Consider the following 21464-nt stretch of genomic DNA (forward strand, 5'->3'; position numbering starts at 1 on the left):
TTCATAGGGTCAATGTCGAATTGCGCAAGATTGTGTTCATAGGGTCAATGTGGAAATGTGCAAGGTTGTGTTCATAGGATCAATGTTGAAATGCGCAAGGTTGTGTTCATAGGGTAAATGTCATAATGCGCAAGATTTTGTTCATAGCGTCAATGTCGAAATGCACAAGATTGTGTTCATAGGGTCAATGTCGAAATGCGCTAGATTGTGTTCATAGAGTCAATGTCGAAATGCGCAAGATTGTGTTCATATGGTCAATGTCGAAATGCGCAAGATTGTGTTCATAGAGTCAATGTCGAAATGCGCAAGATTGTGTCCATAGGGTCAATGTCGAAATGCGCAAGATTGTTTCCATAGGGTCAATGTCGAAATGTGCAAGATTGTGTTCATAGGGTCAATGTCGAAATGCGCAAGGTTGTGTTCATAGGGTCAATGTCGAAATGTGCAACGTTATGTTCATAGGGTCAATGTCGAAATGTGCAAGGTTATGTTCATAGGGTCAATGTCGAAATGCGCAAGATTGTGTTCATAGGGTCAATGTCGAAATGCGCAAGATTGTGTCATAAGGTCAATGTCGAAATGTGCAAGGTTGTGTTCATAGGGTCAATGTCGAAATGCGCAAGATTGTGTTCATAGGGTCAAAGTCGAAATGCGCAAGGTTGTGTTCATAGGGTCAATGTCGAATTGTGCAAGATTGTGTTCATAGGGTCAATGTCAAAATGTGCAAGGTTATGTTCATAGGGTCATTGTCGAAATGCGCAAGGTTGTATTTATAGGGTCAATGTTGAAATGTGCAAGGTTGTGTTCATAGGGTCAATGTCGAAATGTGCAAGGTTGTGTTCATACGGTCAATGTCGAAATGTGCAAGATTGTGTGCATAGGGTCAATGTCGAAATGCGCAAGATTGTGTTCATAGGGTCAATGTCGAAATGTGCAATGTTGTGTTCATGGGGTCAATGTCGAAATGTGCAAGGTTGTGTTCAAAGGGTCAATGTTGAAATGCGCAAGGTTTTGTTCATAGAGTGAATGTCGAAATGTGAAAGGTTGTGTTTATAGGGTCAATGTCGAAATGTGCAAGGTTGCGTTCATAGGATCAGTGTCGAAATGCACAAGATTGTGTTCATAGGGTCAATGTCGAAATGCGCAAGGTTGTGTTCATGGGGTCAATGTCGAAATGTGCAAGGTTGCGTTCATTGCGTCAATGTCGAAATGTGAAAGGTTGTGTTCATAGGGTCAATGTTGAAATGCGCAAGGTTTTGTTCAAAGAGTGAATGTCGAAATGTGAAATGTTGTGTTTATAGGGTCAATGTCGAAATGCGCAAGATTGTGTTCATAGGGTCAATGTTGAAATGTGCAAGGTTATGTTCATAGGGTCAATGTCGAAATGTGCAAAGTTGTGTTCAGAGGGTCAATGTCGAAATGTGCAAGATTGTGTTCATAAGGTCAATGTCGAAATGTGCAAGGTTGTGTTCATAGGATCAATGTCAAAATGCGCAAGATTGTGTTCATAGGGTCAATGTCGAAATGCGCAAGATTGTGTTCATAAGGTCAATGTCGAAATGCGCAAGATTGTGTTCATAGGGTCAATGTCGAAATGCGCAAGGTTGTGTTCATAGGGTCAATGTCGAAATGCGCAAGGTTGTGTTCATAGGGTCAATGTCGAAATGTGCAAGGTTATGTTCATAGGGTCAATGTCGAAATGCGCAAGATTGTGTTCATAGGGTCAATGTCGAAATGCGCAAGATTGTCTCATAAGGTCAATGTCGAAATGTGCAAGGGTGTGTTCATAGGGTCAATGTCGAAATGCGCAAGATTGTGTTCATAGGGTCAAAGTCGAAATGCGCAAGGTTGTGTTGATAGGGTCAATGTCGAATTGTGCAAGATTGTGTTCATAGGGTCAATGTCAAAATGTGCAAGGTTATGTTCATAGGGTCATTGTCGAAATGCGCAAGGTTGTATTCATAGGGTCAATGTTGAAATGTGCAAGGTTGTGTTCATAGGGTCAATGTCGAAATGTGCAAGGTTGTGTTCATAGGGTCAATGTCGAAATATGCAAGATTGTGTTCATAGGGTCAATGTCGAAATGCGCAAGGTTGTGTTCATGGGGACAATGTCGAAATGTGCAAGGTTGTGTTCATAGGATCAATGTGAAATGCACAAGGTTATGTTCATAAGGTCAATGTCGAAATGTGCAAGGTTCTGTTCATAGGGTCAATGTCGAATTGCGCAAGATTGTGTTCATAGGGTCAATGTGGAAATGTGCAAGGTTGTGTTCATAGGATCAATGTTGAAATGCGCAAGGTTGTGTTCATAGGGTAAATGTCATAATGCGCAAGATTTTGTTCATAGCGTCAATGTCGAAATGCACAAGATTGTGTTCATAGGGTCAATGTCGAAATGCGCTAGATTGTGTTCATAGAGTCAATGTCGAAATGCGCAAGATTGTGTTCATATGGTCAATGTCGAAATGCGCAAGATTGTGTTCATAGAGTCAATGTCGAAATGCGCAAGATTGTGTCCATAGGGTCAATGTCGAAATGCGCAAGATTGTTTCCATAGGGTCAATGTCGAAATGTGCAAGATTGTGTTCATAGGGTCAATGTCGAAATGCGCAAGGTTGTGTTCATAGGGTCAATGTCGAAATGTGCAACGTTATGTTCATAGGGTCAATGTCGAAATGTGCAAGGATGTGTTCAGAGGATCAATGTCGAAATGTGCAAGGATGTGTTCAGAGGATCAATGTCGAAATGCGCAAGGTTGTGTTCATACGGTCAATGTCGAAATGTGCAAGGTTATTTTCATAGTGTGAATGTCGAAATGCGCAAGATTGTGTTCATAGGGTCAATGTCGAAATGTGCAAGGTTGTGTTCATAGGATCAGTGTCGAAATGCACAAGATTGTGTTCATAGGGTCAATGTCGAAATGCGCAAGGTTGTGTTCATATGGTCAGTGTCGAAATGTGCAAGGTTGTGTGCATAGGATCAATGTCGAAATGCGCAAGATTGTGTTCATAGGGTCCATGTCGAAATGTGCAAGGTTGTGTTCATAGGATCAGTGTCGAAATGCACAAGATTGTGTTCATAGGGTCAATGTCGAAATGCGCAAGGTTGTGTTCATATGGTCAGTGTCGAAATGTGCAAGGTTGTGTGCATAGGATCAATGTCGAAATGCGCAAGATTGTGTTCATAGGGTCCATGTCGAAATGTGCAAATTTGTGTTCATAGGATCAATGTCGAAATGCGCAAGATTGTGTTCATAGGGTCAATGTCGAAATGCGCAAGGTTGTGTTCATACGGTCAATGTCGAAATGTGCAAGGTTGTGTGCATAGGGTCAATGTCGAAATGCGCAAGATTGTGTTCATAGGGTCAATGTCGAAATGTGCAATGTTGTGTTCATGGGGTCAATGTCGAAATGTGCAAGGTTGTGTTCATTGCGTCAATGTCGAAATGTGAAAGGTTGTGTTCATAGGGTCAATGTTGAAATGCGCAAGGTTTTGTTCATAGAGTGAATGTCGAAATGTGAAAGGTTGTGTTTATAGGGTCAATGTCGAAATGCGCAAGATTGTGTTCATAGGGTCAATGTTGAAATGTGCAAGGTTATGTTCATAGGGTCAATGTCGAAATGTGCAAAGTTGTGTTCAGAGGGTCAATGTCGAAATGTGCAAGATTGTGTTCATAAGGTCAATGTCGAAATGTGCAAGGTTGTGTTCATAGGGTCAATGTCGAAATGCGCAAGGTTATGTTCATCGGGTCAATGTCGAAATGCGCAAGATTGTGTTCATAGGGTCAATGTTGAAATGCGCAAGATTGAGTTCATAAGGTCAATGTCGAAATGCGCAAGATTGTGTTCATAGGGTCAATGTCGAAATGCGCAAGGTTGTGTTCATAGGGTCAATGTCGAAATGCGCAAGGTTGTGTTCATAGGGTCAATGTCGAAATGTGCAAGGTTATGTTCATAGGGTCAATGTCGAAATATGCAAGATTGTGTTCATAGGGTCAATGTCAAAATGCGCAAGATTGTGTCATAAGGTCAATGTCGAAATGTGCAAGGTTGTGTTCATAGGGTCAATGTCGAAATGCGCAAGATTGTGTTCATAGGGTCAATGTCGAAATGCGCAAGGTTGTGTTCATAGGGTCAATGTCGAAATGCGCAAGATTGTGTTCATAGGGTCAATGTCAAAATGTGTAAGGTTATGTTCATAGGGTCATTGTCGAAATGCGCAAGGTTGTATTCATAGGGTCAATGTTGAAATGTGCAAGGTTGTGTTCATAGGGTCAATGTCGAAATGTGCAAGGTTGTGTTCATAGGGTCAATGTCGAAATATGCAAGATTGTGTTCATAGGGTCAATGTCGAAATGCGCAAGATTGTGTTCATAGAGTCAATGTCGAAATGTGCAATGTTATGTTCATAGGGTCAATGTCGAAATGCGCAAGATTGTGTTCATAGGGTCAATGTCGAAATGTGCAAGATTGTGTTCAGAGGATCAATGTCGAAATGCGCAAGGTTGTGTTCATACGGTCAATGTCGAAATGTGCAAGGTTATGTTCATAGGGTCAATGTCGAAATGCGCAAGATTGTGTTCATAGGGTCCATGTCGAAATGTGCAAATTTGTGTTCATAGGATCAATGTCGAAATGCGCAAGATTGTGTTCATAGGGTCAATGTCGAAATGCGCAAGGTTGTGTTCATACGGTCAATGTCGAAATGTGCAAGGTTGTGTGCATAGGGTCAATGTCGAAATGCGCAAGATTGTGTTCATAGGGTCAATGTCGAAATGTGCAATGTTGTGTTCATGGGGTCAATGTCGAAATGTGCAAGGTTGTGTTCATTGCGTCAATGTCGAAATGTGAAAGGTTGTGTTCATAGGGTCAATGTTGAAATGCGCAAGGTTTTGTTCATAGAGTGAATGTCGAAATGTGAAAGGTTGTGTTTATAGGGTCAATGTCGAAATGCGCAAGATTGTGTTCATAGGGTCAATGTTGAAATGTGCAAGGTTATGTTCATAGGGTCAATGTCGAAATGTGCAAAGTTGTGTTCAGAGGGTCAATGTCGAAATGTGCAAGATTGTGTTCATAAGGTCAATGTCGAAATGTGCAAGGTTGTGTTCATAGGGTCAATGTCGAAATGCGCAAAGTTATGTTCATCGGGTCAATGTCGAAATGCGCAAGATTGTGTTCATCGGGTCAATGTCGAAATGCGCAAGATTGTGTTCATAGGGTCAATGTTGAAATGCGCAAGATTGAGTTCATAAGGTCAATGTCGAAATGCGCAAGATTGTGTTCATAGGGTCAATGTCGAAATGCGCAAGGTTGTGTTCATAGGGTCAATGTCGAAATGCGCAAGGTTGTGTTCATAGGGTCAATGTCGAAATGTGCAAGGTTATGTTCATAGGGTCAATGTCGAAATATGCAAGATTGTGTTCATAGGGTCAATGTCAAAATGCGCAAGATTGTGTCATAAGGTCAATGTCGAAATGTGCAAGGTTGTGTTCATAGGGTCAATGTCGAAATGCGCAAGATTGTGTTCATAGGGTCAATGTCGAAATGCGCAAGGTTGTGTTCATAGGGTCAATGTCGAAATGCGCAAGATTGTGTTCATAGGGTCAATGTCAAAATGTGCAAGGTTATGTTCATAGGGTCATTGTCGAAATGCGCAAGGTTGTATTCATAGGGTCAATGTTGAAATGTGCAAGGTTGTGTTCATAGGGTCAATGTCGAAATGTGCAAGGTTGTGTTCATAGGGTCAATGTCGAAATATGCAAGATTGTGTTCATAGGGTCAATGTCGAAATGCGCAAGGTTGTGTTCATGGGGACAATGTCGAAATGTGCAAGGTTGTGTTCATAGGATCAATGTCGAAATGCACATGGTTATGTTCATAGGGTCAATGTCGAAATGTGCAAGGTTCTGTTCATAGGGTCAATGTCGAATTGCGCAAGATTGTGTTCATAGGGTCAATGTGGAAATGTGCAAGGTTGTGTTCATAAGATCAATGTTGAAATGCGCAAGGTTGTGTTCATAGGGTCAATGTCATAATGCGCAAGATTTTGTTCATAGCGTCAATGTCGAAATGCACAAGATTGTGTTCATAGGGTCAATGTCGAAATGGGCAAGATTGTGTTCATAGAGTCAATGTCGAAATGCGCAAGATTGTGTTCATAGGGTCAATGTCGAAATGCGCAAGATTGTGTTCATAGAGTCAATGTCGAAATGCGCAAGATTGTGTCCATAGGGTCAATTTCGAAATGCGCAAGATTGTTTTCATAGGGTCAATGTCGAAATGTGCAAGATTGTGTTCATAGGGTCAATGTCGAAATGCGCAAGGTTGTGTTCATAGGGTCAATGTCGAAATGCTCAAGGTTGTGTTCATACGGTCAATGTCGAAATGTGCAAGGTTGTGTGCATAGGGTCAATGTCGAAATGTGCAAGGTTGTGTGCATAGGGTCAATGTCGAAATGCGCAAGATTGTGTTCATAGAGTCAATGTCGAAATGCGCAAGGTTGTGTTCATAAGGTCAATGTCGAAATGTGCAAGGTTCTGTTCATAGGGTCAATGTCGAATTGCGCAAGATTGTGTTCATAGGGTCAATGTGGAAATGTGCAAGGTTGTGTTCATAGGATCAATGTTGAAATGCGCAAGGTTGTGTTCATAGGGTAAATGTCATAATGCGCAAGATTTTGTTCATAGCGTCAATGTCGAAATGCACAAGATTGTGTTCATAGGGTCAATGTCGAAATGCGCTAGATTGTGTTCATAGAGTCAATGTCGAAATGCGCAAGATTGTGTTCATATGGTCAATGTCGAAATGCGCAAGATTGTGTTCATAGAGTCAATGTCGAAATGCGCAAGATTGTGTCCATAGGGTCAATGTCGAAATGCGCAAGATTGTTTCCATAGGGTCAATGTCGAAATGTGCAAGATTGTGTTCATAGGGTCAATGTCGAAATGCGCAAGGTTGTGTTCATAGGGTCAATGTCGAAATGTGCAACGTTATGTTCATAGGGTCAATGTCGAAATGTGCAAGGATGTGTTCAGAGGATCAATGTCGAAATGCGCAAGGTTGTGTTCATACGGTCAATGTCGAAATGTGCAAGGTTATTTTCATAGTGTGAATGTCGAAATGCGCAAGATTGTGTTCATAGGGTCAATGTCGAAATGTGCAAGGTTGTGTTCATAGGATCAGTGTCGAAATGCACAAGATTGTGTTCATAGGGTCAATGTCGAAATGCGCAAGGTTGTGTTCATATGGTCAGTGTCGAAATGTGCAAGGTTGTGTGCATAGGATCAATGTCGAAATGCGCAAGATTGTGTTCATAGGGTCCATGTCGAAATGTGCAAGGTTGTGTTCATAGGATCAGTGTCGAAATGCACAAGATTGTGTTCATAGGGTCAATGTCGAAATGCGCAAGGTTGTGTTCATATGGTCAGTGTCGAAATGTGCAAGGTTGTGTGCATAGGATCAATGTCGAAATGCGCAAGATTGTGTTCATAGGGTCCATGTCGAAATGTGCAAATTTGTGTTCATAGGATCAATGTCGAAATGCGCAAGATTGTGTTCATAGGGTCAATGTCGAAATGCGCAAGGTTGTGTTCATACGGTCAATGTCGAAATGTGCAAGGTTGTGTGCATAGGGTCAATGTCGAAATGCGCAAGATTGTGTTCATAGGGTCAATGTCGAAATGTGCAATGTTGTGTTCATGGGGTCAATGTCGAAATGTGCAAGGTTGTGTTCATTGCGTCAATGTCGAAATGTGAAAGGTTGTGTTCATAGGGTCAATGTTGAAATGCGCAAGGTTTTGTTCATAGAGTGAATGTCGAAATGTGAAAGGTTGTGTTTATAGGGTCAATGTCGAAATGCGCAAGATTGTGTTCATAGGGTCAATGTTGAAATGTGCAAGGTTATGTTCATAGGGTCAATGTCGAAATGTGCAAAGTTGTGTTCAGAGGGTCAATGTCGAAATGTGCAAGATTGTGTTCATAAGGTCAATGTCGAAATGTGCAAGGTTGTGTTCATAGGGTCAATGTCGAAATGCGCAAGGTTATGTTCATCGGGTCAATGTCGAAATGCGCAAGATTGTGTTCATAGGGTCAATGTTGAAATGCGCAAGATTGAGTTCATAAGGTCAATGTCGAAATGCGCAAGATTGTGTTCATAGGGTCAATGTCGAAATGCGCAAGGTTGTGTTCATAGGGTCAATGTCGAAATGCGCAAGGTTGTGTTCATAGGGTCAATGTCGAAATGTGCAAGGTTATGTTCATAGGGTCAATGTCGAAATATGCAAGATTGTGTTCATAGGGTCAATGTCAAAATGCGCAAGATTGTGTCATAAGGTCAATGTCGAAATGTGCAAGGTTGTGTTCATAGGGTCAATGTCGAAATGCGCAAGATTGTGTTCATAGGGTCAATGTCGAAATGCGCAAGGTTGTGTTCATAGGGTCAATGTCGAAATGCGCAAGATTGTGTTCATAGGGTCAATGTCAAAATGTGCAAGGTTATGTTCATAGGGTCATTGTCGAAATGCGCAAGGTTGTATTCATAGGGTCAATGTTGAAATGTGCAAGGTTGTGTTCATAGGGTCAATGTCGAAATGTGCAAGGTTGTGTTCATAGGGTCAATGTCGAAATATGCAAGATTGTGTTCATAGGGTCAATGTCGAAATGCGCAAGATTGTGTTCATAGAGTCAATGTCGAAATGTGCAATGTTATGTTCATAGGGTCAATGGCGAAATGCGCAAGATTGTGTTCATAGGGTCAATGTCGAAATGCGCAAGATTGTGTTCAGAGGATCAATGTCGAAATGCGCAAGGTTGTGTTCATACGGTCAATGTCGAAATGTGCAAGGTTATGTTCATAGGGTCAATGTCGAAATGCGCAAGATTGTGTTCATAGGGTCCATGTCGAAATGTGCAAATTTGTGTTCATAGGATCAATGTCGAAATGCGCAAGATTGTGTTCATAGGGTCAATGTCGAAATGCGCAAGGTTGTGTTCATACGGTCAATGTCGAAATGTGCAAGGTTGTGTGCATAGGGTCAATGTCGAAATGCGCAAGATTGTGTTCATAGGGTCAATGTCGAAATGTGCAATGTTGTGTTCATGGGGTCAATGTCGAAATGTGCAAGGTTGTGTTCATTGCGTCAATGTCGAAATGTGAAAGGTTGTGTTCATAGGGTCAATGTTGAAATGCGCAAGGTTTTGTTCATAGAGTGAATGTCGAAATGTGAAAGGTTGTGTTTATAGGGTCAATGTCGAAATGCGCAAGATTGTGTTCATAGGGTCAATGTTGAAATGTGCAAGGTTATGTTCATAGGGTCAATGTCGAAATGTGCAAAGTTGTGTTCAGAGGGTCAATGTCGAAATGTGCAAGATTGTGTTCATAAGGTCAATGTCGAAATGTGCAAGGTTGTGTTCATAGGGTCAATGTCGAAATGCGCAAGGTTATGTTCATCGGGTCAATGTCGAAATGCGCAAGATTGTGTTCATCGGGTCAATGTCGAAATGCGCAAGATTGTGTTCATAGGGTCAATGTTGAAATGCGCAAGATTGAGTTCATAAGGTCAATGTCGAAATGCGCAAGATTGTGTTCATAGGGTCAATGTCGAAATGCGCAAGGTTGTGTTCATAGGGTCAATGTCGAAATGCGCAAGGTTGTGTTCATAGGGTCAATGTCGAAATGTGCAAGGTTATGTTCATAGGGTCAATGTCGAAATATGCAAGATTGTGTTCATAGGGTCAATGTCAAAATGCGCAAGATTGTGTCATAAGGTCAATGTCGAAATGTGCAAGGTTGTGTTCATAGGGTCAATGTCGAAATGCGCAAGATTGTGTTCATAGGGTCAATGTCGAAATGCGCAAGGTTGTGTTCATAGGGTCAATGTCGAAATGCGCAAGATTGTGTTCATAGGGTCAATGTCAAAATGTGCAAGGTTATGTTCATAGGGTCATTGTCGAAATGCGCAAGGTTGTATTCATAGGGTCAATGTTGAAATGTGCAAGGTTGTGTTCATAGGGTCAATGTCGAAATGTGCAAGGTTGTGTTCATAGGGTCAATGTCGAAATATGCAAGATTGTGTTCATAGGGTCAATGTCGAAATGCGCAAGGTTGTGTTCATGGGGACAATGTCGAAATGTGCAAGGTTGTGTTCATAGGATCAATGTCGAAATGCACATGGTTATGTTCATAGGGTCAATGTCGAAATGTGCAAGGTTCTGTTCATAGGGTCAATGTCGAATTGCGCAAGATTGTGTTCATAGGGTCAATGTGGAAATGTGCAAGGTTGTGTTCATAAGATCAATGTTGAAATGCGCAAGGTTGTGTTCATAGGGTCAATGTCATAATGCGCAAGATTTTGTTCATAGCGTCAATGTCGAAATGCACAAGATTGTGTTCATAGGGTCAATGTCGAAATGGGCAAGATTGTGTTCATAGAGTCAATGTCGAAATGCGCAAGATTGTGTTCATAGGGTCAATGTCGAAATGCGCAAGATTGTGTTCATAGAGTCAATGTCGAAATGCGCAAGATTGTGTCCATAGGGTCAATGTCGAAATGCGCAAGATTGTTTTCATAGGGTCAATGTCGAAATGTGCAAGATTGTGTTCATAGGGTCAATGTCGAAATGCGCAAGGTTGTGTTCATAGGGTCAATGTCGAAATGCGCAAGGTTGTGTTCATACGGTCAATGTCGAAATGTGCAAGGTTGTGTGCATAGGGTCAATGTCGAAATGTGCAAGGTTGTGTGCATAGGGTCAATGTCGAAATGCGCAAGATTTGTTCATAGAGTCAATGTCGAAATGCGCAAGGTTGTGTTCATACGGTCAATGTCGAAATGTGCAAGGTTATGTTCATAGGGTCAATGTCGAAATGCGCAAGATTGTGTTCATAGGGTCCATGTCGAAATGTGCAAATTTGTGTTCATAGGATCAATGTCGAAATGCGCAAGATTGTGTTCATAGGGTCAATGTCGAAATGCGCAAGGTTGTGTTCATACGGTCAATGTCGAAATGTGCAAGGTTGTGTGCATAGGGTCAATGTCGAAATGCGCAAGATTGTGTTCATAGGGTCAATGTTGAAATGTGCAAGGTTATGTTCATAGGGTCAATGTCGAAATGTGCAAAGTTGTGTTCAGAGGGTCAATGTCGAAATGTGCAAGATTGTGTTCATAAGGTCAATGTCGAAATGTGCAAGGTTGTGTTCATAGGGTCAATGTCGAAATGCACAAGGTTATGTTCATCGGGTCAATGTCGAAATGCGCAAGATTGTTTTCATAGGGTCAATGTTGAAATGCGCAAGATTGAGTTCATAAGGTCAATGTCAAAATGAGCAAGATTGTGTTCATAGGGTCAATGTCGAAATGCGCAAGGTTGTGTTCATAGGGTCAATGTCGAAATGCGCAAGGTTGTGTTCATAGGGTCAATGTCGAAATGTGCAAGGTTATGTTCATAGGGTCAATGTCGAAATATGCAAGATTGTGTTCATAGGGTCAATGTCAAAATGCGCAAGATTGTGTCATAAGGTCAATGTCGAAATGTGCAAGGTTGTGTTCATAGGGTCAATGTCGAAATGCGCAAGATTGTGTTCATAGGGTCAATGTCGAAATGCGCAAGGTTGTGTTCATAGGGTCAATGTCGAAATGCGCAAGATTGTGTTCATAGGGTCAATGTCAAAATGTGCAAGGTTATGTTCATAGGGTCATTGTCGAAATGCGCAAGGTTGTATTCATAGGGTCAATGTTGAAATGTGCAAGGTTGTGTTCATAGGGTCAATGTCGAAATGTGCAAGGTTGTGTTCATAGGGTCAATGTCGAAATATGCAAGATTGTGTTCATAGGGTCAATGTCGAAATGCGCAAGGTTGTGTTCATGGGGACAATGTCGAAATGTGCAAGGTTGTGTTCATAGGATCAATGTCGAAATGCACATGGTTATGTTCATAGGGTCAATGTCGAAATGTGCAAGGTTCTGTTCATAGGGTCAATGTCGAATTGCGCAAGATTGTGTTCATAGGGTCAATGTGGAAATGTGCAAGGTTGTGTTCATAAGATCAATGTTGAAATGCGCAAGGTTGTGTTCATAGGGTCAATGTCATAATGCGCAAGATTTTGTTCATAGCGTCAATGTCGAAATGCACAAGATTGTGTTCATAGGGTCAATGTCGAAATGGGCAAGATTGTGTTCATAGAGTCAATGTCGAAATGCGCAAGATTGTGTTCATAGGGTCAATGTCGAAATGCGCAAGATTGTGTTCATAGAGTCAATGTCGAAATGCGCAAGATTGTGTCCATAGGGTCAATGTCGAAATGCGCAAGATTGTTTTCATAGGGTCAATGTCGAAATGTGCAAGATTGTGTTCATAGGGTCAATGTCGAAATGCGCAAGGTTGTGTTCATAGGGTCAATGTCGAAATGTGCAAGGTTATGTTCATAGGGTCAATGTCGAAATGTGCAAGGATGTGTTCAGAGGATCAATGTCGAAATGCGCAAGGTTGAGTTCATACGGTCAATGTCGAAATGTGCAAGGTTATTTTTATAGTGTGAATGTCGAAATGCGCAAGATTGTTTTCATAGGGTCAATGTCGAAATGTGCAAGGTTGTGTTCATAGGATCAGTGTCGAAATGCACAAGATTGTGTTCATGGGGTCAATGTCGAAATGTGCAAGGTTGTGTTCATTGCGTCAATGTCGAAATGTGAAAGGTTGTGTTCATAGGGTCAATGTTGAAATGTGCAAGGTTGTGTTCATAGGGTCAATGTCGAAATGTGAAAGGTTGTGTTTATAGGGTCAATGTCGAAATGCGCAAGATTGTGTTCATAGGGTCAATGTTGAAATGTGCAAGGTTTTGTTCATAGGGTCAATGTCGAAATGTGCAAAGTTGTGTTCAGAGGGTCAATGTCGAAATGTGCAAGATTGTGTTCATAAGGTCAATGTCGAAATGTGCAAGGTTGTGTTCATAGGATCAATGTCAAAATGCGCAAGATTGTGTTCATAGGGTCAACGTCGAAATGTGCAAGGTTGTGTTCATAGGGTCAATGTCGAAATGCGCAAGGTTATGTTCATCGGATCAATGTCGAAATGCGCAAGATTGTGTTCATAGGGTCAATGTCGAAATGCGCAAGATTGTGTTCATAAGGTCAATGTCGAAATGCGCAAGATTGTGTTCATAGGGTCAATGTCGAAATGCGCAAGGTTGTGTTCATAGGGTCAATGTCGAAATGCGCAAGGTTGTGTTAATAGGGTCAATGTCGAAATGTGCAAGGTTATGTTCATAGGGTCAATGTCGAAATGTGCAAGGTTGTGTTCATAGGGTCAACTTCGAAATGCGCAAGATTGTGTTCATAGGGTCAATGTCGAAATGCGCAAGGTTGTGTTCATAGGGTCAATGTCGAATTGTGCAAGATTGTGTTCATAGGGTCAATGTCAAAATGTGCAAGGTTATGTTCATAGGGTCATTGTCGAAATGCGCAAGGTTGTATTCATAGGGTCAATGTTGAAATGTGCAAGGTAGTGTTCATAGGTTCAATGTCGAAATGTGCAAGGTTGTGTTCATAGGGTCAATGTCGAAATATGCAAGATTGTGTTCATATGGTCAATGTCGAAATGCGCAAGGTTGTGTTCATGGGGACAATGTCGAAATGTGCAAGGTTGTGTTCATAGGATCAATGTCGAAATGCACAAGGTTATGTTCATAGGGTCAATGTCGAAATGTGCAAGGTTCTGTTCATAGGGTCAATGTCGAATTGCGCAAGATTGTGTTCATAGGGTCAATGTGGAAATGTGCAAGGTTGTGTTCATAGGATCAATGTTGAAATGCGCAAGGTTTTGTTCATTGGGTAAATGTCATAATGCGCAAGATTTTGTTCATAGCGTCAATGTCGAAATGCACAAGATTGTGTTCATACGGTCAATGTCGAAATGCGCAAGATTGTGTTCATAGAGTCAATGCTGAAATGTGCAAGGTTGTGTTCATAGGGTCAATGTCGAAATATGCAAGATTGTGTTCATATGGTCAATGTCGAAATGCTCAAGGTTGTGTTCATGGGGACAATGTCGAAATGTGCAAGGTTGTGTTCATAGGATCAATGTCGAAATGCACAAGGTTATGTTCATAGGGTCAATGTCGAAATGTGCAAGGTTGTGTTCATAGGGTCAATGTCGAAATATGCAAGATTGTGTTCATATGGTCAATGTCGAAATGCGCAAGGTTGTGTTCATGGGGACAATGTCGAAATGTGCAAGGTTTTGTTCATAGGATCAATGTCGAAATGCACAAGGTTATGTTCATAGGGTCAATGTCGAAATGTGCAAGGTTCTGTTCATAGGGTCAATGTCGAATTGCGCAAGATTGTGTTCATAGGGTCAATGTGGAAATGTGCAAGGTTGTGTTCATAGGATGAATGTTGAAATGCGCAAGGTTGTGTTCATAGGATAAATGTCATAATGCGCAAGATTTTGTTCATAGCGTCAATGTCGAAATGCACAAGATTGTGTTCATAGGGTCAATGTCGAAATGCGCAAGATTGTGTCCATAGGGTCAATGTGGAAATGCACAAGATTGTTTTCATAGGGTCAATGTCGAAATGTGCAAGATTTTGTTCATAGGGTCAATGTCGAAATGCGCAAGGTTGTGTTCATAGGGTCAATGTCGAAATGTGCAAGGTTATGTTCATAGGGTCAATGTCGAAATGTGCAAGGATGTGTTCAGAGGATCAATGTCGAAATGCGCAAGGTTGTGTTCATACGGTCAATGTCGAAATGTGCAAGGTTATTTTCATAGTGTGAATGTCGAAATGCGCAAGATTGTGTTCATAGGGTCAATGTCGAAATGCGCAAGGTTGTGTTCATATGGTCAGTGTCGAAATGTGCAAGGTTGTGTGCATAGGATCAATGACGAAATGCGCAAGATTGTGTTCATAGGGTCAATGTCGAAATGCACAAGGTTATGTTCATAGGGTCAATGTCGAAATGTGCAAGGTTCTGTTCATAGGGTCAATGTCGAATTGCGCAAGATTGTGTTCATAGGGTCAATGTGGAAATGTGCAAGGTTGTGTTCATAGGATCAATGTTGAAATGCGCAAGGTTGTGTTCATAGGGTAAATGTCATAATGCGGAAGATTTTGTTCATAGCGTCAATGTCGAAATGCGCAAGATTGTGTTCATAGGGTCAATGTCGAAATGCTCAAGATTGTGTTCATAGAGTCAATGTCGAAATGCGCAAGATTGTGTCCATAGGTTCAAAGTCGAAATGCGCAAGATTGTTTTCATAGGGTCAATGTCAAAATGTGCAAGATTGTGTCCATAGGGTCAATGTCGAAATGCGCAAGATTGTGTCCATAGGGTCAATGTCGAAATGCGCACGATTGTTTTCATAGGGTCAATGTCGAAATGTGCAAGATTGTGTTCATAGGGTCAATGTCGAAATGCGCAGGGTTGTGTTCATAGAGTCAATGTTGAAATGCGCAAGATTGTGTCCATAGGGTCAATGTCGAAATGCGCAAGATTGTTTTCATAGGGTCAATGTCGAAATGTGCAAGATTGTGTTCATAGGGTCAATGTCGAAATGCGCAAGGTTGTGTTCATAGGGTCAATGTCGAAATGTGCAAGGTTATGTTCATAGGGTCAATGTCGAAATGTGCAAGGATGTGTTCAGAGGATCAATGTCGAAATGCGCAAGGTTGTGTTCATACGGTCAATGTCGAAATGTGCAAGGTTATTTTCATAGTGTGAATGTCGAAATGCGCAAGATTGTGTTCATAGGGTCAATGTCGAAATGTGCAAGGTTGTGTTCATAGGATCAGTGTCGAAATGCACAAGATTGTGTTCATAGGGTCAATGTCGAAATGCGCAAGGTTGTGTTCATATGGTCAGTGTCGAAATGTGCAAGGTTGTGTGCATAGGATCAATGTCGAAATGCGCAAGATTGTGTTCATAGGGTCAATGTCGAAATGCACAAGGTTATGTTCATAGGGTCAATGTCGAAATGTGCAAGGTTCTGTTCATAGGGTCAATGTCGAATTGCGCAAGATTGTGTTCATAGGGTCAATGTGGAAATGTGCAAGGTTGTGTTCATAGGATCAATGTTGAAATGCGTAAGGTTGTGTTCATAGGGTAAATGTCATAATGCGCAAGATTTTGTTCATAGCGTCAATGTCGAAATGCACAAGATTGTGTTCATAGGGTCAATGTCCAAATGCGCAAGATTGTGTTCATAGAGTCAATGTCGAAATGCGCAAGATTGTGTCCATAGGGTCAATGTCGAAATGCGCAAGATTGTTTTCATAGGGTCAATGTCGAAATGTGCAAGATTGTGTTCATAGGGTCAATGTCGAAATGCGTAAGGTTGTGTTCATAGGGTCAATGTCGAAATGTGCAAGGTTATGTTCATAGGGTCAATGTCGAAATGTTCAAGGATGTGTTCATACGGTCAATGTCGAAATGTGCAAGGTTATTTTCATAGTGTGAATGTCGAAATGCGCAAGATTGTGTTCATAGGGTCAATGTCGAAATGTGCAAGGTTGTGTTCATAGGATCAGTGTCGAAATGCACAAGATTGTGTTCATAGGGTCAATGTCGAAATGCGCAAGGTTGTGTTCATATGGTCAGTGTCGAAATGTGCAAGGTTGTGGGCATAGGATCAATGTTGAAATGCGCAAGATTGTGTTCATAGGGTCAATGTCGAAATGTGCAAGGTTATGTTCATAGGGTCAATGTCGAAATGCGCAAGATTGTGTTCATAGGGTCAATGTCGAAATGTGCGAGATTGTCTTCACAGGGTCAATGTCGAAATGCGCAAGATTGTGTTCATAGGGTCAATGTCAAAATGTGCAAGGTTGTGTTCATAGGGTCATTGTTGAAATGTGCAAGGTTGTGTTCATAGGGTCAATGTCGTAATGCTCAAGATTGTGTTCATAGGGTCAATGTCGAAATGTGCAATGTTGTGTTCATAGGGTCAATGTCGAAATGCGCAAGGTTGTGTTAATAGGGTCAATGTCGAAATGTGCAAGGTTGTATTCATAGGGTTAATGTCGAAATGTGCAAGGTTGTGTTCATGGGGTCAATGTCGAAATGTGCAAGGTTGTGTTCATAGGGTCAATGTCGAAATGCGCAAGGTTGTGTTCATAGAGTCAATGTCGAAATGTTAAAGGTTGTGTTCATAGGGTCAATGTCAAAATGCGCAAGATTGTGTTCATAGGGTCAATGTCGAAATGTGCAAGGTTATGTTCATCGGGTCAATGTCGAAATGCGCAAGATTGTGTTCATAGGGTCAATGTCGAAATGCGCAAGGTTGTATTCATAGGGTCAATGTTGAAATGTGCAAGGTTGTGTTCATAGGGTCAATGTCGAAATGTGCAAGGTTGTGTTCATAGGGTCAATGTCGAAATATGCAAGATTGTGTTCATAGGGTCAATGTCGAAATGTGCAAGATTGTGTTCATAGGGTCAATGTCGAAATGTGCACGGTTGTGTTCATAGGATCAATGTCGAAATGCGCAAGATTGTGTTCATAGGGTCAATGTCGAAATGTGCAAGGTTGTGTTCTTAGGGTCAATGTTGAAATGTGCAAGGTTGTGTTCATAGGGTCAATGTCAAAATGTGCAAGGTTGTGTTCATAGGGTCAATGTTGAAATGTGCAAGGTTGTGTTCATAAGGTCAATGTTGAAATGTGCAAGGTTGTGTTCATAGGGTCAATGACGAAATGTGCAAGGTTGTGTTCATAGGGGGAATTTCGACGTGTGCAAGGTTGTGTTCATAGGGTCAATGTCGAAATTTGCAAGGTTGTGTTCATCGGGTCAACGTCGAATAGCGCAAGGTTGTGTTCATCTTGTCAAGGTCGAAATGTGCAAGGTTGTGTTCATAGAGGGAATGTCGAAATGTGCAATGTTGTGTTCATAGGATCAATGTCGTAATGCGCAAGGTTGTGTTCATTGGGTCAAGGTCGAAATGTGTAAGGTTGTGTTCATGGGGTCAATGCTACAATGTGCAAGGTTGTGTTCATAGGGTCAATGTCGAAATGTGCAAGGTTGTGTTCGTAGGGTCAATGTCGAAATGTGCAAGGTTGTGTTCATGGGGGCATATTGAAATGTGCAAGGTTGTGTTCATTGTATCAATGTCGAAATGCGCAATGTTGTGTTCATAGGGTCAATGTCGAATTGCGCATGGTTGTGTTCATGGGGTCAATGTCGAAATGTGCAAGGTTGTGTTCATAGGGTCAATGTTGAAATGTGCAAGGTTGTGTTGATAGGGGGATTATCGAAATGTGCAAGGATATGTTCACACGGCAAATATCGAAATGTGCAAGGATGTGTTCATAGGGGGAATGTCGAAATCTGCAAGGTTGTTTTCATTGGGTCAATGTCGAAATTTGCAAGGTTGTGTTTATAAGATAGCTACAAAACCGTTTTAGAAAACCAGCACAAGTTTTACTCAGTTGGAATCTTCCAGAGAAGAGGTTATACGTTTAAAGCTAACAAACCTCTAAGACAGGAATCAATTCTCACCTCTTCTACAGAACCCCAGACTCCAGATACCCTGATGCTTGCCTGATCTGTTTAACACAATAGTGCTAACTGACTACACTGCCAAAAGGCAACCCATTGATAAATCGATTTCCCTCCCAAATTTAAATTGTCAGAAACTGTATTAAGCATTCACCAACAACTGATGGCACCACTCACTCCCTGGTTGATATTCTTTCTGCCCAGAAGTTTTGGCCACCACTGTTAACTTTACTAATTAAGATAAGAGTTATCCATTTGCATGTGTTAATTGAAAACCAGAAATCAGACAGGGAGAGAACGGATACTGGCTTGAGGGTTTTTTCAGGTGCATTCTGCGCTAGGAATGTGCCTGAAGGAGCAGAAGCGGCCCTTTAAATTGCTGTTCAGGTGGCAGCATTTAAAGCGCAACGCTGGCCACCTGAAAGGACAGCTGTGATGAGATGCGCATCTAAGCGCATTCCGGCTCCTATCCCTTGGGCTGTCAATTCAGGATGGCTGGCTGTCAGTTGGGACAGCCAGCGCAGGCTATCAGCGCAGGGACATCCCACGCGGGATGTCCTCACATTGATCCCGCTGCCCTGCTCTCTCCCCACTCACAGGGTTGGAGCAGCCAGCGGGTGAGTACGGCGCTTGAGTTGCCGCTTTTAGGCAGCTGCATTCAGATGGCTGGGGAGGCCACTCTGCTGCGATGATTATCCCTCTCGGAGGAGGGTTACAAAGTTCACCTTGCAAGTGCCTCCTGCACATTTAGGTGGCATCCCAACAGCGCATATTGCCAAAATATGCAGCTTTACAAGCGGGGCAATTGGCCACCTGAAAGCGCCTGTGGACCGAGAGAAACCCTTCCAGACTTCTGTTGATTTTTGTATTCAAGAAAGATGCCTTGTAATTATGGCTTTTACATAAGAATAAATGATTGACAACAAACCATTTTCCTATCTCTAGGAAGAGGTTATGCAAAATGAAAAACATAAGTTGTAACAATAAGTTAAAAGAAATTATATCCAATTTGAATGCAGGAAAATGCCTTAAATATTGTACCCTGTGACTGTGTTCTTTGAATTAGACCAAACAATAAGGTGATCTTGTCTACCCAACACTAATGGCTTATGATATTCAAATAAAGTCTGTTTGAATTGTACTGTGTAGCTTGGTTTTACAGTTTGTACCTTGACAGGAGCATGGCTATCACACAGGTACAGTTTGAACAGTGGGAGGAAACCCGAGGTCCCCAGAAAAACCCATCCATACAAGGGGAGAACGTACAAACTCCTTACAGGCAACGCAGGATTCGAACCCTGGTCTCGATCATTGCGCTAATCGTGCTTCCCACTTTTACAAGGGAAGGTCATGGGCTAGGGATCTGTGGTGAGTAATTCAACACCTAACTCATTTATTTCTGTATGTTCATTATCTACCAAGTCAGGATCATGATCGGCACCTGTTGCCCACTTAGTCCACTGTTGATGCTCAGTAGCCGCAGTGAGTAGCATCTACAAGATTTATTGAAAAAACTAATCAAGTAAACCAGGGTCTTTGTTTATTTTGCATTGCCATGTTGACCTCTGGTAGATTTTTGTACTCATTGTATTTGCATTTCAAGGTCTCTTTGTTGTTCTACCCTTTGGAACTTATAGCTTTTAAATTATAAATACCCCCCCCCCCACACACACTTTGCAAATTCATGAGTTGCCTTGGCTATAGACAAACCATAATTCCAGGGAATACTAATCTGCGCCTTTTTAAAAAAATCAATTTTTGTTTAGACATATAGTATGGTAACAGGTCATTTTGGCCCTCAAGTCTGTGCCTCCCAGTTTACACCCCATTAACTTAGACCCCCCAGTACATTTTGAACATTTTGAACTCACCTTGAGTTACCCTTTGTTTTCTGACTCCCAAAAAAAATTCCAATTAAAATGCTTCCTTTATGGTTTTTTGACTGCAATGTCAGGAAAATCGTGGAAAAAATTATCATAATTACTGTCCATGTGGTTGTTTACACTGGGCATCTTTTTAGCCTGAGTGCAACGGTCCCAGTGGTTGGGCATGCAGTAGAGTGGATGACCGTCAGACCGTTAACTTATTTTTCCAGTACGATTTACTCTCCAGGCTTCCTCCAAAGAGTTGTAGGTGTCCTGAAGGATAAATCGTGGGGCAGGAATTGACTCAAAATTCCTGCACATTCCTTTATAGATGGCCCGTGTAGAAGCAAAATTCCTTGATTGTGTCGTTGCAGTCTTAAAACCATACATGCTATGAAGTTTGCTGATGGAAAGCTCACACCTTGTAATATTCATCCAGTCAAAATATTGCAAGACAGCCTGGTGATAATTCAGAACCAATGATGCACGTTGTGTGTGGTTAATGAGGGCAGAGCAGTGGAAATTGTAACTATGGAGCACAGCAAGGCTTTTGATAAAGTAACAAATAGGTTAATCAAGGTGAGCTGGCAATTGGATTTAAAACTGACAATGGAAGAAGGCAGAGGTAGTAAGTATAAGGTGGTGTAGAATATGGTACTATTATCACAGATCATTCTAAAATAAATGATATATTAAGAGAATTTTAGGCAAGATTATATACTTCTGATCTAATATTAATAATAGCCTAATTATGGATTTTTTGGACCACCTAAATATTCCCATCTCTCTTAGTATAATTGTATGAGGCTGGAAAAGCCTATTTCCCAAGAGGAAATACTTCTTGCAATTTCTTCATTGCAGTCTGGTAAATCTCCAGGACCTGATGGGTACCCTGTGGAATTTTTAAAAATCTTTTTCTAAATTGCTTGTGCCACAATTAAGTTCTGTGCTTAATGACTCGTTTAATCAGGGCATTCTTCCATCATCTTTTAATGAAACTTGGATTTTTCTTATTGTGAAAAAGGGGAAATATCTACTTGAGTGTTCTTTTTATTGGCCATTTTCTCTAATGAATGTTAATATGAAGATCTTGGCTAAAGTGTTGGCTGAC

The 21464-nt window shown here is 41.5% G+C and overlaps 1 long non-coding RNA gene across 1 annotated transcript in view; it reads left to right on the forward strand.

The window, feature by feature from the left end:
- LOC138746491 (uncharacterized) overlaps positions 1 to 19850 on the forward strand; it is a 106996-nt gene extending 87146 nt beyond the window's left edge. The window contains exon 3 of the long non-coding RNA XR_011346989.1: positions 19685 to 19850. This is a non-coding gene — a long non-coding RNA (uncharacterized lncRNA). The remainder of the gene's footprint in view (positions 1 to 19684) is intronic.
- The last annotated feature ends 1614 nt before the right edge of the window (positions 19851 to 21464 follow it).

This window comes from Narcine bancroftii, chromosome 12 (genome assembly GCF_036971445.1).
Source record: "Narcine bancroftii isolate sNarBan1 chromosome 12, sNarBan1.hap1, whole genome shotgun sequence".
Lineage (NCBI taxonomy): Eukaryota > Metazoa > Chordata > Chondrichthyes > Torpediniformes > Narcinidae > Narcine > Narcine bancroftii.